Raw genomic sequence first — 16,512 nt, 5'->3', positions numbered from 1 at the left:
GTAGCGTTTTCTCTTAATTAGAGCTTAAGTTTAGGATTCATTGTATTCCTTTACGGTTTGTTTAAACTCGTACTGATATCTGTCTTGCCTTGTTAACAGCATGGTTAACGCTAGAAGAGGACAGATGAACAGTCGACAGAGGAGAATGGCTCATAGGCAACAAGAAGGCCTGCGGCGTCAGGGAGAGCAGCATTTGCCAGAGTTTCAGGATGATGGTCAGTTCCATGAAGAGCAGGAGGATGTTCAGCAGACTCGGGATCAGGGAGGAGATCCAGAGTTTACTCCTCGCATCAATGACCTCATTGCTCGGGCTATAGAAACTGGGGTAACAGCTGCACTTCGGAATCAGCCTCAAGTACAGCTGGCACCACTACCAGCACCTGTTGTTCAGACTGATACTTAGGAGAAGGTAAAGAGCTCTTTTACAAAGGGGAGTCCACCTATGTTCTCAGGCTCCACCGATGCGAGAGCAACTCACCAATGGAAACAGGATATTGAGCGTCATCTTCGTTTGGTTCAGTGCACGGAGGTTCAGAAGCAGATGCTTGCTACTTTCAAGCTAGTTGGGGATGCACTACAGTGGTGGGAGTTAGTTACCACCCCAGAGGAGAGGATGACATTGACTTATGATGAGTTCAGTGCTCGCTTTAACGAGAAATATTTTCCCTATGCAGTCAGGGCAGTTATGAAAACCGAGTTTCTAAATCTGCAGCAGGGGAACATGACAGTGGTGGAGTATGAGCAGCAGTTCACGTGCTTATCACTTTTTGCACCGGAGGAGGTGGATACAGAAGAAAAAAAGTGCAACAGTTTCATCAAGGGACTGATGTGGTCTATCAAGAGAGCTATTACAGGTAGTCCAGCCTATACTACCTATGCTTAGGTGGTAGACGCCGCGCTACAGCAGTATCAGTTGACTGTAGATATCAGACAGGCCAAGGGTGAGAAGCGGGGTGACAGAGACTCTGCTAATCAGTCAGCTGAGAAAGAGAATGGGAACAGTCACCGACAGAATGACAAGGGCAAGTTCCAGGGACAACAGCCTTGGAAGAAGCACAAGGGTGGATCAGATGTTCCCAGGGATATGGCACATGTTCAGCGACAGTAGAATGGGGGACCACAGGTAGGACAGGGTCAGCTACAGGCTAACCGACAGAGGAGGCCATTCGGTACTTTGCAGGGTAATTGCTATACTTGTGGGGAGTATGGTCACACTTCCCGGCAGTGTCCTACAGTCAGACAGGGATAGAGACAGGGACAGGGACAGCATGTGCAGCAGGGGCAGAGAGCGCCAGTGCCTCTACCAGCTCCACAGGTTCCATGAATTCAAGGATAGACTTATCTAGCATTACCGGCACCGCCGCAGCCTCAGGGACAGGCACTGCAGTAGTTACATTATGGCAGGGTGTATAACCCTAAGCCACAGGATATGCAGGTACCTCAGGCTGTTGAGGGTAAGTTTCCTATACATGGTTTTCATGGACGTGTTTTATTTGATACGAGTGCTACACACTCATTTGTAGCTAGGACCTTTGTTGTTTTATCTGGGATGAGGACGAGGGTATGCACTAGACCTCAGGGTATTTCTACACCATTGGGTGATACAGCTATTATACATGAGAGTGATAGGCCTGTGACACTAGATATTGGCAGACTCAATTTCTAGCTAACCTATTGGTCCTGGACATGCACACTTATGATGTGAATCTTGGGATGGATTGGTTGTCTCACTACCATGCCCAAGTTAATTATTTTGATAGGTCTATTGTATTTACCATACCTGGTCAGGACATGCATGTCGTCGCCATGCCGCGTTCTAGCGGAGTCATTAGCACCTATTTGTTCCATGTGGAGGAGGAAACGGAGGAGGGGACTACTGTATCGTTGGATAACATACCAATTGTACAGGATTTCCCCGATGTATTTCAGGAGATTCCAGGGTTGCCACCTAGTCACAAGATTAATTTTGTGATAGACTTAGCTCCAGGCACTACGCCTATTGCTAAGGCACCTTATAAGATGGCACCGGTAGAGATGCACGAGCTGAGGGATCAGATTCAGCGGCTACTCAGCCAGGGTTTCATTCGCAGGAGTACATCACTCTGGAGAGCACCAGTGTTATTTGTGACGAAGAAGGATGGTTCGCTTCGCCTGTGTATAGATTACAGGGAGTTGAACAAGGTTACTATTCGTAACAAGTACCCTCTACCCAGGATCGATGATTTGTTTGATCAGTTACGGGGAGCTACATACTTCTCCAAGTTTGATTTGCGTTCTGGATATCATCAGCTGAGGGTTAGGGAACAGGATGTTCCTAAGACAGCATTTCTCACGAGATATGGTTCTTATGAGTTTCGTGTCATGCCGCTTGGGATGACTAACACACCAGCAGTGTTCATGGACTTAATGAACAGAGTCTTCCGGGCTTATTTGGATCAGTTTGTTATTGTCTTTATTGATGACATTTTGATCTATTCTCGGTTGGAGGACGATCATGCTAGGCATCTACGGATAGTGTTGCAGACGCTTCGTGAGCACCAGTTATATGCTAAGTTCGAGAAGTGTGAATTTTGGCAGCGGGAAGTGAAGTTTCTGGGTTACATGGTGTCAGAAGGGGGGATAGTGGTGGATCCAGCCAAGGTTTCAGCTGTGATTGAGTGGGGACAGCCTACTTCACCTACCGAGATTCAGAGTTTTCTCGGATTGGTAGGATACTATTGGAGGTTCATTCAGGGGTTCTCCAAGATAGCAGGACCACTCACTTATCTGACCAAGAAGGGTGTACAATTCATATGGGATGACCACTGTCAGCGACCTTTTGATGGGCTGAAATGGAAGTTGACTTCTGCACCAGTTCTGGCTACTCCACAGAAGGGGATAGAGTATCTTGTCTACACGGATGCTTCGTTGCAGGGTCTTGGATGTGTTTTGATGTAAGAGGAGCAACCAATTTCTTATGGATCTCGGGAACTTAAGCCTCATGAGCTTAATTATCCAACACATGATTTGGAGTTGGCAGCAGTGGTCTTTGCCTTGCGTATTTGGAGGCATTGTCTGTTGGGTGAGTCCTTTCGATTATTTAGTGATCACAAGAGTCTACAGTACTTGTTCACTCAGCGGGAGCTGAATATGAGGCAGCACAGATGGTTGGAGTTTGTAAAAGACTATCATTTTTTTATACAGTACCATCCAGGGAAAGCGAATGTGGTGGCGAATGCACTCAGTCGCCGACCTGTTGGTAGTCTTTCTGCTCTATTCACTACTAAGTGGAATGCTTGGAAGAGTGTGGATGAGTTATCGGATGCTTTTATGGCTTGCATGGTGGTTACACCTTCCATCATTCGCAAGGTTTTACAAGCACAACTCACGGATCAGTAGTGCATTGACAAGGTTACAGAGATAGCTTTTGGAGAGGTTTCATTTTACTATGTTGGGGTTGACGGAAGTTTGAGGTATAAGGGACGTTTAGTAGTACCTTCTGCTGATGGTTTGAGGAAGGATGTGATGACTGAGACTCACCACTTTGAATTCTCTATTCATCCAGGAGGCGATAAGATGTATCAGGATATGAAGCGGCAGTTTTAGTGGGCAGGTATGAAGAGGGACATTGCTCTTTTTATTTCTCAGTGTAGTACTTGTCAGATGGTTAAGATTGATCATCAGTGGCCGCTAGGAGCTCTACAGCCACTACCGATTCCGGAATGGAAAAGGGAGAGCATATCAATGGATTTTGTGGAAGGATTGCCGAATTCTTTCAAGGGGCATAATTCCATATGGGTCATTGTGGATAGGTTGACCAAGTCAGCTCATTTTTTGCCTATTTGCACTGATTTCACTTCGGAGCAGTTGGCAAGGCTTTACATCTCAGAGATTATGAAGTTGTACGGCATTCCATTGTCTATTATATCGGACAGGGATTTGAGCTTTGTGTCTGGCTTTTGGAAAAGTTTTTAGCTGGCTTTGGGTACGGAATTGCACCTTAGCACTGCCTATCATCCTCAGACTGATGGACAAACTGAGAGGGTTAATCAGATCATGGAAGACATGCTACGGTCGTATGTTCTTGACTTCAAGGGATACTGGGAGGATTATTTGCCACTTGTGGAGTTTGCTTATAACAATAGTTTCTAGAAGACTATTGGGATGGCACCTTTTGAGGCGTTATACGGCCGACCGTGTCGATCGCCCGTTTGTTGGATGGAGGTTGGCGAGAGCCGATTCTTGGGTCCTGAGTTCATCAAGGATACTTATGAGAAGATAGCTCTTATACGAGATCGCATGCGTACTGCCCAAAGTAGGCAGAAGAGCTATGCGGATCGTCGCACTCGTGCTTTGGAGTTTCGGGTTGGGGATCAGGTTCCTCTCAAAGTATCTCCTATGAAGGGTGTTATGCGCTTTGGGAAGAAACGGAAGTTGTCTCCGCGGTTTGTCGGTCCATTCATGATTACGGGTCGAGATGGAGCTGTGGCTTATCGGTTGGCACTTCCGGATTACTTGGATCGCGTTCACAACGTGTTTCATGTTTCCATGTTGCAAAAATTTCTGCGCAATGAGGATCAGTCTCAGCATATCGATGTTGGGGAGATTGAGTTGCAGTCGGATGTAACTTATTTAGAGCCACCGTGTCGGATTGTCGACCGGCGGGATCAAATTCTTCGTAACAAGGTTATTCCATTGGTTCGTGTTCAGTGGAGTCATCACAATGAGGTTGAGTCTACTTGGGAACGGGAGGATGTCATTCACTCACAGTTTCCTGAAATATTGGAAAAAGGTAAGAGCGAATTCCGAGGACGGAATTCCTTTTGTTAGGGGGGAAGAATGTAATACCCCTAATTTTAAAAGGATAGTTCTAACATTTATTTAATTGTTTAATCCTTTATTTAATTGTTTAATTGGTTTTTATTTGATTTAATTAGTTTAAATTGGTTATTTTAATTGTGTGTTTATTTCATGGTTATATTAAATTTGGGTTTTGTTTTACTTAATTGATTAATTGTTTTGTTTAATTAGTTGTCTTAATTGTGGATTTAATTGTTTTAATTTAATTTTTTTTAATTGTGTTAATTTTAGGGGTTTTACTAATTTAATTGTCTTAAGTTAATTGTTTTAAGTGACTGGTTTAGTTAATTTAAATTAGTGTTCATCATGACTGTCTTATAGCTTTATGTGCCGACAGTGAGTATAACCTAGGTTTTTATGGGCCGAGTTATACATGGATTAAGGTTTAATCACTAAGCCTATAAGTATGTGTGTCACGGTGGTTTAGGGTTTTAGAATAATTAAACGTAATTTTTTTGTAAAAGCAGAGACTGTGGGATACAGAGGGAGAATGGAGAGAGATAGGCGAGGAAGGATAGGTGGGAGCAAGGTAGAAGGAACGTGGGTTTGTGGAACAGCAGTGGGGAATTGAACGGGTAATACAGAAACTGGGAATTTAGAGTTTCAAGTCTGAAAGTCAAAGGCAAATTCTTTTCTTTCTCCTTCCCTTTGCCTGTGTTCTGTGCACCTAGATAGCCTTTAGGGGATTAATTGGACAATAATTGAACCATGTATAATTGTTGTATGATATATTTGATTTCCTGTTGTCGATGAAATTAATCTGAAATTGTTCTGTCATATATGGTTTTGTATGTCTCTGATTCTGCATAACAACGTCCATCGGTTTTAAATCTTTTGTTGAACCTTCTGCACTAAACCAAGAACTTAATCATCACTAGATGTAAATTAAGACCTGTTAGCTCAAAGTAGAGGAAGAACAGGGAGGTTCAAGTAGTCGGAGATGGAGGGGATAAGCTGAAACGAAGCAACAGGAGGCCGGAAGCTCTCAAAGAAGGGTGAGAGCCGGCTCCTTAGATGTGGGAGCCGGCTCCCACATAAGTAGAGCTGGCTCCAAGGACTTTGGAGCCGGCTCCAAGCATTCTAGAGCCTGCTCCCACAATTTAGAGCAGGCTCTCTCTCAAATACACTTTCTGAAAAAAAAATTTACGAGTAATTTGAGACTGTAGGTGTTGGGGACTGTTTAGACTATGTCTGGGACTTCACAGAATGTTTAAAAAGGTAGTCTTAGGTTTTAATAAGACCTTTAATTAATGAAAGTTTAATTCTAGACAATGGAACAACAGCATAAAATTTATTGGGTTGTCTATACTGTTAACGGAGGAAGGATGGATTAAATTGTTGAATTAAATTTTAGCAATGTATTAGGAGACTGGATGTTTATAAAACCTGTTTTAAATGCATTATAAGGTCCCTTATTTATTCCTTATGATCTATACATGCTTTGGGATGCTACTTGTCAAAATAGTAAGTCTTTTCTACAATTAAGTGGATTACGGTTGAATTTTAATTGCTAGATTGTTAATCTTCTTACTGCAATTATTTGGATATTAGTTTTGGATTGTAAATTACTAAATTGTTATATATATGATGTAATTTACAAGGATATGGAGGATGGTATGCGCCGGTATGGGACGGTGACATACTAGGGACGGTTTAGCTCAAAATGCCTAAACCTAAACTAACGGATTAAAGGAATGGATTAAAAATATATTGAATCCTAATTGGAATTAAGTCAAATCAACTGCAACTAAGTTGAGTGGCTTCTTGGATTAATGGACGGTAGTTAAGTCACATCGACTGAATAAGTTGAGTGACTAACTAGTGGGTTTGTTGTATGTCAGTTTATTAATTATTTGAACTACATACCATGGATTTAGACGGACTTTATGTATATGTTTATGGTACCATGAGTGGAGCTTGAGTCTCAGACTCGTCGGTTAGGGTGCGTATATGCATTGGATGTGTAGCTGGTTATAATAGGTTGAGGTGTACCCTGTTAGGTCTAGGTACTCATGCCCACCTTTGGGTACGTATTCGCATGTTGCCTTCTATTCAGGTTGAGACCCCTATTATAGACTAGTGAATGTCCCTTAGTGTGGATATATTTATACGTATGGACTAGATAGATATTGTGAGGTGTCTATGATGTATCTGCGTATCGGGTCATTGTATGGATTACAGTTAGATTAGAACTTGCTCGTGGGTTTGACCCACTCATTTATTATTCTTTTCAAGTACAAGATGGCTCCAGCCTTAGAGCTTGATCGTGCTTGTCGAGGACAGTCTCACATTCATCTGATTACGTAGGACTTTTTTCGATGTTTCTAGCATTTTCTATTTTTAGTTTTCAGTTTCAGTTGAACTTTTAGTTAGGGGTCCACCAGTTGATTCCCAAGTTGTAACCTTGAAGGTTTTGAGCTGGATTATTGGATCTTTAGTATTTGAGAATTTTATTTTAGTTTCTATCAGCATAAACTTTATTTTTCTTCTTTTGGTTTGTATCATGTGTTCATTATAAAATATTAATTGTTTGATATCCCTCGGGTTTGGGCCTGGGCCTGATCAACCCGTGTCTTGGATCCGAGGGGTATCACATGCATGTCTATGTGTATTAGTGCTATAGATCTAGAGATTATCAAGACATAGTGCTTAATGGAATTGCCTTGTGGTTTATTTGATGGTTCATACTTATTTCTTGATGGATTGTGCCTCTCCCTTAGTTTAATTAGTTTAATTTCATGTCATTAGCTTAGTTGTAGTGTAGTGGTAGCTAGATGTTAAATGGGAGGACAATCCATGCTTGTTGTTTGATGTTCCATACTCATGAATGCAAGTGGCATATTTCTCTAATTTTGTGATGTGTTTGGTTGTGAGCTTAAAGAAAGGATTAATGGCTTACTTTGATATGTTGTGCTATCCACTATGTTGCTTAGACAATGTATGCTTAATTTGTCATCCGTACTTATTGAAATAGCCACACACACACATCATTGTTACAATATATGCCTTTCCCCTCATTAATCATTCATTAAGGGTGTAGAAGAGCTATGCTTAGTGGTGATCTCTAAACCCCAAGATTTCTCTCTCTCCTATTTTTCCTCTATTGCATTATTGTTTACTTTAGTTAAATTGCATCTTAGCTTAATTCAACCACCAACCAATCTTTTGATCACTCGACCTACTAACTCTAATCTTGATTCCGCACCCTTTTATAACCCTCACAATCCCTTGGGACGATTCCTACTTGCCCTAACTATATTTTTAGTGAAAGGTAGTAGTGACAAATTATAAATGTAGAACTTAGCCACACTCATCTTAGTCCTCTTTTTGCACAAATTTGGTTGCACCGTGACGAGCAACACCACACATCGAACAAATTCACTATGAAAAAGATGAAGAATTACAAGGAGAATTCTCTCTCAATCTCTCTCAATTGCTCTCTTTTGTATTGGCACACCTTTATCTCTAACTTTCACCCCTATTTATAGAGTCCCAAACTTGTCTACAAGAACTTTCCTTTTGTAGAATCCAAAACCAATAAGGAAATTAAATCAAATCTAGAAATTGAATTTTCCTTAAACCAATAAGAAAGTCAAATCAAATTAGGAAACTGAATTTTCCCTAACAGATTAGGAAACTGAATTTTCCCTAAAATTCAGTACTCTTGAAGTTTCCATATAATTAAATCTTCCTAAAAATCTTCCACGTAATCAAACTCTATAAAAACCACAACAATGTTCTCCCCCTTTTTAGAACAAAATTAGCAAAAAGTAGTAAAATAACCGAACAGAGATAAAATTAAAATAGAGTCATCCAAAGTATAGTTTCATACATGTCAGAGAGCAAAAATAATATCCAAAAGAACAAGTCAAGACAATGTATAAACAAAGAAAAAAAAACACTAGATGCATGAATGATATGACTATAGAATTAAGCATCAGGATCATCTCCAGCAAACAGAACTGTAGATGTCGGAATGTTCATATCATCACCATCAGTGTCACTCCCACTACTATCCTCATCCTCCTCATCATCCCCCTCTGTCTCATCCTCCTCATCCTGATCATCCTCAGCTACAAGTGACGGATCTGGAGGAGCTAGCTTATAAACGTCCTCAGATGTAGTGCCTGTCCTATGCTCCTTAAGCAAACGAACTTCTTCTTGAAGATTCAAGACAGCATCAATTAACACCTTCTGATTATGAAGAAGCAAGGAGTAGAGAAGGTTGGCATCCGAAGTATTAAACGCTCTCTTGGTAGGAAAGAGCTGAATAACCTCCGGAAGAGATGATGTAGAAACAGAGGTACCCCTGCTAGTTTGCCTTGAAGAAGCTCATGCAGTTTTAGATTTGTTGAACGCCCTTACATCCATCTCAGACATAATCTCAACCTGGTGAGCACGGGGTGGAAGAGTAATCTCAAAGTGCTGATATAACCCCATAATGATCATAGGGAATGGAGATGGCTTCTTCTTGGTGTTGTTCTTGTAGTGCGCAACCATCAGTCGATATATAGACGAATCAAGATATATCTCTGCATCGATAGATAATAGATAAAGTACTTCAGCACGATCTGAAGAGATAACATCTTTATTCCCAAAGTATCCCAAATTGGAGATAGCAAACAAATTCAGAAAGGTAACCTCATCTGTGAGATAGCGATTAGGAATGTAATCAGGAAATCTTGGTGAATCCGGCACACATAGCGCATTACAAACATCATCCCACTTCAACCCAGAATGATCCAGTGGAAGACGATAGCTAGTGTTGGAGATATTCTTGGGAAGGCCAAGAACTTTTCCGATCACCTCCTTATCCACAACATAATCTTTTCCAAACAAGAAGACCTCAAAATATCCCGAATCATGAATGTAACGACCCAGTCATTTGCCTTCCTTTCCTTTTTCCTGAAATTTTACGAATGAAATTTTTTCGTTTAATTTTCTTTTCTGAGCTCTATTTCGTGTCGCTTAGTGTCATCTTGAGTGCTCAGAATTAGTTCCTGAGACTCTTTTTTGTGGATTGATAACTTCCTTTGAGGACCGAGTCATTTTCACATTTTTCATTTTTCGACACTATTCATTTTTCGTCATTTTCCCTATTTCGTCCTTTTCCCTATTTTGTCTTTTCCCCGTTTGACACTTTGTTGGCGTAACCACACTTCTTGCGTTCGGAGTTGGTTTTTGACTTCATGTATCTCCATCTTGAGTGGTTTCCACAAAATACGTATCTTTACTTTTGCAAGAAGGTATTCTGGTAGCTCCCGGTGTCCATAGGGGCATGGATGCAAAGTTCTTTGAAATTATTTTCTTTTCTTGGGGTATTTTTCGTAAATATCTTTTGAAGATATTTTATTTCAGGGGTTTTTAAGAAAATATTTTTGGAAGATATTTTTATTCTGGGCCATAAGTGCAGTTTTCACTTTTTGGAGGGGCCATTGTGCAATTAATGAAAGTTATTGCAAAATGTCTTGTTTGAGCCTGGATCCTCATATGGGATTCATTTTCACATTTCGTCGAGTTGTGTACTCTTGGAATTTCCTCCTGGTCGATGTTTTCCAGTTTCAGGGTTTATAGCCCCAGTTTGCGCCAAACTTGTTTTAGGCATAACTTTCTGCTCGGGACTCATTTTTTGACGTTGTTTCTTCTGTTATTCATATTTTATCAGTTTGAATCTTTTTCATTCACAAAGTTTTGCCATTTGAGCGCGTCTGCTCAAATTTTACTTTTTCGGACCCGACGGGGCCCGTTCGGGGCACTTTTTGAGATTTCTATAAAAGGGGGGTGAGATATTTCATTTTTCATCTCCTTCCCTCTTCATGCACGACCTGGAGCTCCCATGGCAGCCCAAGGGGTGCTGCCATCTTCTCTCTCCTCTTTTGGTTCACTTTTTCTTGATGGAAAGTCTTCGGCCTTAACGTTTGTTATTCCCCTCGCCGTGCTCTACCTTTCCCCCTTATTAGAATTCAGTTTTGACAATTTCTAGAATTTGGTTTTAAGGTCAAGTTATGATTTTGATGGGGCTTTCATGGGGGTTTTGTTCACGGCGTTGTCCCCGACAAAACCTAGTAGTTTCGTCGGATTCAGAGCCGTTCCATTTTGGTGGGCCTTTGGGATTTTCATCTCAAATTGAGGTAGGAGATGTTCTAGGTTTAAATTCTTGTTATATAGCATGCTTGTGATGCTTATACTACTTGTTTGCATGATTAAATATAAAATCGAGAGATTTTATTATTTATTTTTCTTATACGGGATCTAATTTTTCCGGTTACTCATGACTTGGTTTAAACATGTAGCATGATTTTATATTGCCCCTTGATATGCTCATTGTCGTGTATTAAAATTGGAACATTTGAATAAGCATTAAAGATTTTATTTAATATTTATCTTAGGTGAAAGATTAATACACATGGCCTTAACTAGCTTAAAATCAATATGTGTTAGCATATTAAATTAGGCCTTAGCATGCTCTCCAACATAATTGAATTTGAAAGTGATTGGAGGTGTTTTGAAAATTAGTAATTATTAATTAATTTGATTAATTAATTTGCTCCGAGTGCACTATTCACTCTATTTAAATTCTGACTTGATATTCTTGATTTACATGCCATATAGTTTCATATATATTTGATTTAGAATATTCGGTTAGGTTTTGATACCTTTTATTTAATTAAATTCCATGTTTAAGATTTAATTCTCATGGTGATATACAACTTGGAATTGTATTATGGCATGCTAGAAAATTAAGTTTTGGTATGGTTGTTCACATGTATTAAATTGGGATTTATTGCATGAGAATTGTAACTTTTGTTTTATATTTAACTTTAGTGAAGGTTTAATTCGCATGGTCGTAAATTAAATAAAATAAACTTGTAATATGATATTACATTAGTCCTTGGCATATTTTCCAACATAGGTTAATTTGAGAGCATTTGGTTAAGTTTGAAAATCAAGAAATTTTAATTAAAAGAATTAATTAAAATCTATTTTGTGGTCCCATTAGCTTAATTAAGGTTTTAACTTGATATTTATATTGGCCATGACTTGTTTACTAGTATATATTAATTTGGGACTATTAGAAGTTGTTTTAGAACCTTGGTAATTAAATTAGCATGATTTAATTAAAGTTCTACTTTGTTGTTCCAACAACCTAATTAAGTTTTAGAATGGATATAGGTGATGACCATGCCATGTCCTTTAACATGTATTAAATTGAGGTTATTTGAATTGAATCAGAATCTAGAGAATTTAATTGTGTTTATCTATTTAAATTCTATCAATTTGCTCTATGATCTAGTTGTGTTTTAGAAGTGGTTTCTATATTCAAATCGTGGACTTAGACTTGTTGTATATTCATTTGGTTATGTTTTGAACATTGGATAACATAGTTGTTATGTTTGTATTCGTGAGAATATGTTTTCCTTATTGAATATATTGTTGCCTTGTGTAATGATTTGCACACTTCGTGTTTAACATCTTTCATGCATAGCGTGTAACGAATCGCACACTGAAGATTCGACATTCATCATATCATATTAGTTGTGGATTTAGAGCATGTATTGTATAGGTTTCCAAATTTGGTTGTGCTTAGTAGATAGTTGATTATCTTGCATATTCTTGTTGATATATGCGTTGTTGCACAACTTGTTGATTTTGGAAACTTGGGGATGTCGTTGTTTGACTATGGCTAGGATGTGGTTCTAGTACGGGGGATAGTCCCTCTATATGGTCTAGTGCACACATAGGGAGGTTACCCATGGGCTAGTAACCCTAAAGTAACTATGTTGTCGGTCTGATCCAGCGTGACGTCCGAGTATCCACTTTGTTTGATTTAACGTTTCATTTTCAAGTTGATAACTAGATGATGTTGTAACTTGTTGTTTCTTAATTTTCGTTCCATTTTAAGTTACATGATGTTAACTTTGCGAAATTGTGCTTTATGCGTTGTATTGGAAGTTCCAATGTTGGTTAAATTGCATCGATATTGAAAATCGTGTTTTGACGTTCTAATAAAGCTTAGGATAGATCCTATTGATTCATTTATAACTTAGACGTTAGGTGGCATGACCCACTTCTGTTGTTTTCGTGCTTTAGATTTCAAGCTGATAGCTTTAAGAAATTGTATTTTGTTGCCTTATATAATATGCTTTTATATGGTTAAATTGCATTGAAGTTGTAAATTGCGTTTTGATTGTTTAGCATGGCCTAGGATGATTCCTTAGACTTATTTAGAATATAGACGTTAGGTAACATGATCACTTTAGTTGTTTCTGCATTCGAGATTGCAAGTTAATACCTTTAAAAACCTATATCTTGTTGCTTTGTATAACGTGCTTCCATATTATTTAAATGGCATAGATGATGTGATTTATGCTAGAAACACTCTAAGGTAGCTTAGGATGCTCCCTGAGTCTCATTTCGATATAGACGTTAGGTGGCATGAACCCCTTTAACATGTTTCACCTTAAGGTGATAAATTTGTAAAATGCTAGGTCGATGCATGCTCATCTCCTACGAGTAGCTTTATGTTACACACCCCTATGATACTGGGGCATATTTCAGGTATGAAGACTTGGTTCGTGACGCTTAGCATTCCTTAGATATCGTGTAGCTTTCAAGTTTCCATTTCATGCAAATGTTAGCATGAAATGTCATTTTATAGACTTATATGTCAAAATATGTCTATTTGATTCCATGTATGTAATGTGTACTTAAGTACACTTCTTTCAATGTATTTGATATGTATGAGATGAGGCCGGAGGCCAATGACCATTATATTGTGTTCTATGTACTTTTTACTTCGTGAAATATTGTGAAAATCTTAAAAAATCGCAAGTCATTGCTTCAGCATGGTTGCATCGGGTGTGGGAATTCCATTCTCATTCTTTTATAGGGTCTCATAAATCATGTTTGAAGTGTGGCCAAGGGCTAAACGGTCATTTGATCCCGTTTTGTATTTTTGGATTCCGAGTTTTCATTCCAAGTTTCATTTTTGCCTTTTTGCCCGTTGGGGGGTCGGATTTTGTATTGGTGGTATTTTTAAGTCATGGACCATTGTAGCACGTCCAAATAGGTAAGTTACGTTTGCGTGCATGGTCGTTTCTGGGCAAAACCTTATCGTTTGTGTTTTGAGCCTCTTGTGAATTCATTTCACATTTTTTTTGCATATTCTGATCTAGGGGCATTATAGACCTTTCACTTCAGTTTTATTTTCTTCTTTTGACATGGTTGAATAGAAAACATGATTTTAGGGGGGGTTTATTCTTCATGTTTTTCCAGAAAATGTCGTCTTGGTACCGGAAATCCCTCGTGAAGTTTCAGCTTCCAGTTTTCATTTAGCAGCTTTATGACCCTCTTGTTCAGTTCTGATCTAGGGGCATTTTGGGGATTTCACAGTGAGTTTTTTTCGATTCCGTCCGCAGTCGGGTAGAAAACTCGATTTTAGGGGGGGTTTCTTCTTCTTGTTTTTCTAGAAAAACTCGTCTTGACCTCTGTTTCAAGCCTCAGTTCTGGGCAGATCAAAAAAAATGTAGCAGCAGCCAAGGGTTGCCACCAGCCATGTCTTTGGGCGCCGGTGGGCTCGCGCATGGGCGCCGTGTTCGCCATGGCCCTCGTCGGGCCGCCGCGATGTCAACTCTTCTTTTGGGCTTTTCTCCTTCGTCCGGACTCTGATTTAAGTGATTTTTTTTTTAACTTGACTAATTTTTCACTGTCTTTCCAACGATGTGCTCGGTTACACCCGGTTCTTCCTGGATAATTACCAGTTTACCCTTTTTGCCTTAAGTGCTCGTTTTTCTTCGTCATGCCGTTTCTCCTTCGTCCGGACTCCGAATCATACAATTCTTAAGTCCATCTTGATTAGTTTTTCGTCGTCCTTCCAGTGGTATGCTCGATGGCACCCAAATCTACAGTTTTCAAAAATGACTATTTTGCCCCTGGGGGCTTATTTGTCATATTTTTGATCTTTTGCTTCCGCATCAGTTCTTGTTGAGTTCCACAACCTCATGGAAGGTCACTTTGACTTCTTAAAGTCTTATTTTCTGTTTTCGCTTCCACATTCGGATCCATTATCGGATCATCCTTACGGTTCATCACAGGACACGCTGGCCTAAAAACCAGGGTCGTCACAATGAACCTTACGGATATTTGAGTAGAAGTAATAAGCAAGATCTGGACTATATGAACTTGCCATCGTGGTAAAAAACAACCATTTATTCTTCTCAAGATAGTTTACCAGCTTTTTTCTCGGACTCTCTTGAAGCTTCTTCAAATTGGTATTTCATTCTGACTTAATCGAACCATCCTTGTATACTTTATTGTATACGTCCTTAGCAAGCTCATTATAGAAGTGTTCTTGAGCAAACTGAATCTTCTCCGTGTTGGATAGGGACGGATACCCAGGTGGTATCTCAGTAGAAGGAGAACTAGAATGCATAGGAGCATCCTTTGAAACCTTGGAACCCACTTGTGGTTCACGAATAGAGATGGTCATCCGAGCCTTCTTGGGAGGTGACGGAGATGCAATTCCTTCACCTTTGTCCTTGCGAGACAATTTGGGAAGCATGTTGTGTTGAAAGAATTTCAGTTTGACGCTCCGAAGCTCACTCAGTAATTTTGTCGAACACCTTGAAGGCGCTTTACAAGTAGTGCTTGGGCAAACTTGATTTGTAACCTTTAAAACCCCCAACAACAATCAACACTAAGTTTTGAATCACAAGCCAATAAAATCTTTAGTGTCAACACAGCAATTCAAGTATCAACCTTAACCAAATCCACTAAAATTTTGGTAAACCCAACCTCCTCTTTCAACTATCAACACTTCTCTTCAATCTCTAATCTTCAATCTCCAATGATTGAGTTTATGTTCAACCTTACTATATATGATGCGTATGATGCAAGAATGGAACAAAATATGAAGATATATATATGTATGTATATAGAGTTATGTAGAGAGTGAAAGTACATAAACTAGAGAAAGAAGTGAGTATGAAGCAATGCCCAATAAAAAACAAAATGGGTCTCTTTTATGCCGATTCACGCTGCTAGGAACCGGTTGCCAAACTGGGAACCGGTTCCCACTGGGCAGTGACTTTAAAGTGGATCTTAACCAGTTGGGAACCGATACCAACATTTGGGTATCGGTAGCCAACCTTCAGTAACATAAAGCTTGAACTTTTGAAGCTGGAACCTGTAGGACATGGCAGAACCAGTAGGAACATAGTAGTATGTTTTTTTTTTTCCTTCAAAACTTAAAATTTTTAGAAATTTTTCCCTTCACTTTGAAACACTCAATGATGTAAATCCAACCTAAACATAACAAATCTAAAAACAAAAACTCTTTTTGAATTTTTTTATTATTTTTTTTTTTCAATTTTTTTTTTTAATAAATAAAACTAAACACAAATCATTGAGCAATTCAACCAAAGATTTTCAAGTCCATACCTGATCCAATTTTTTCAGAGAATTATAGAGATATCTATGAACACAGATTCTTGACACCACATAGTAGTCAGTTAATTTCAATTCTCAGGAAATAATCACAACATGAATTTTCACTTGCAAATATTAAGGAAACAGTTAGAAATTAATCTAGCAAGTTCAAGTGTGTGTGTGCAATCCATCTCATCAATTTTCAATCAATTATTAATAAATCATTGTCTAAACCATATTGATCGA

Source organism: Cornus florida, unplaced genomic scaffold (assembly GCF_030987335.1).
Source record: "Cornus florida cultivar Cherokee Brave unplaced genomic scaffold, ASM3098733v1 CherokeeBrave_3.0.0_Hap2_Chr03, whole genome shotgun sequence".
Taxonomy (NCBI): domain Eukaryota; kingdom Viridiplantae; phylum Streptophyta; class Magnoliopsida; order Cornales; family Cornaceae; genus Cornus; species Cornus florida.
This window is presented reverse-complemented; position numbering follows the sequence as displayed.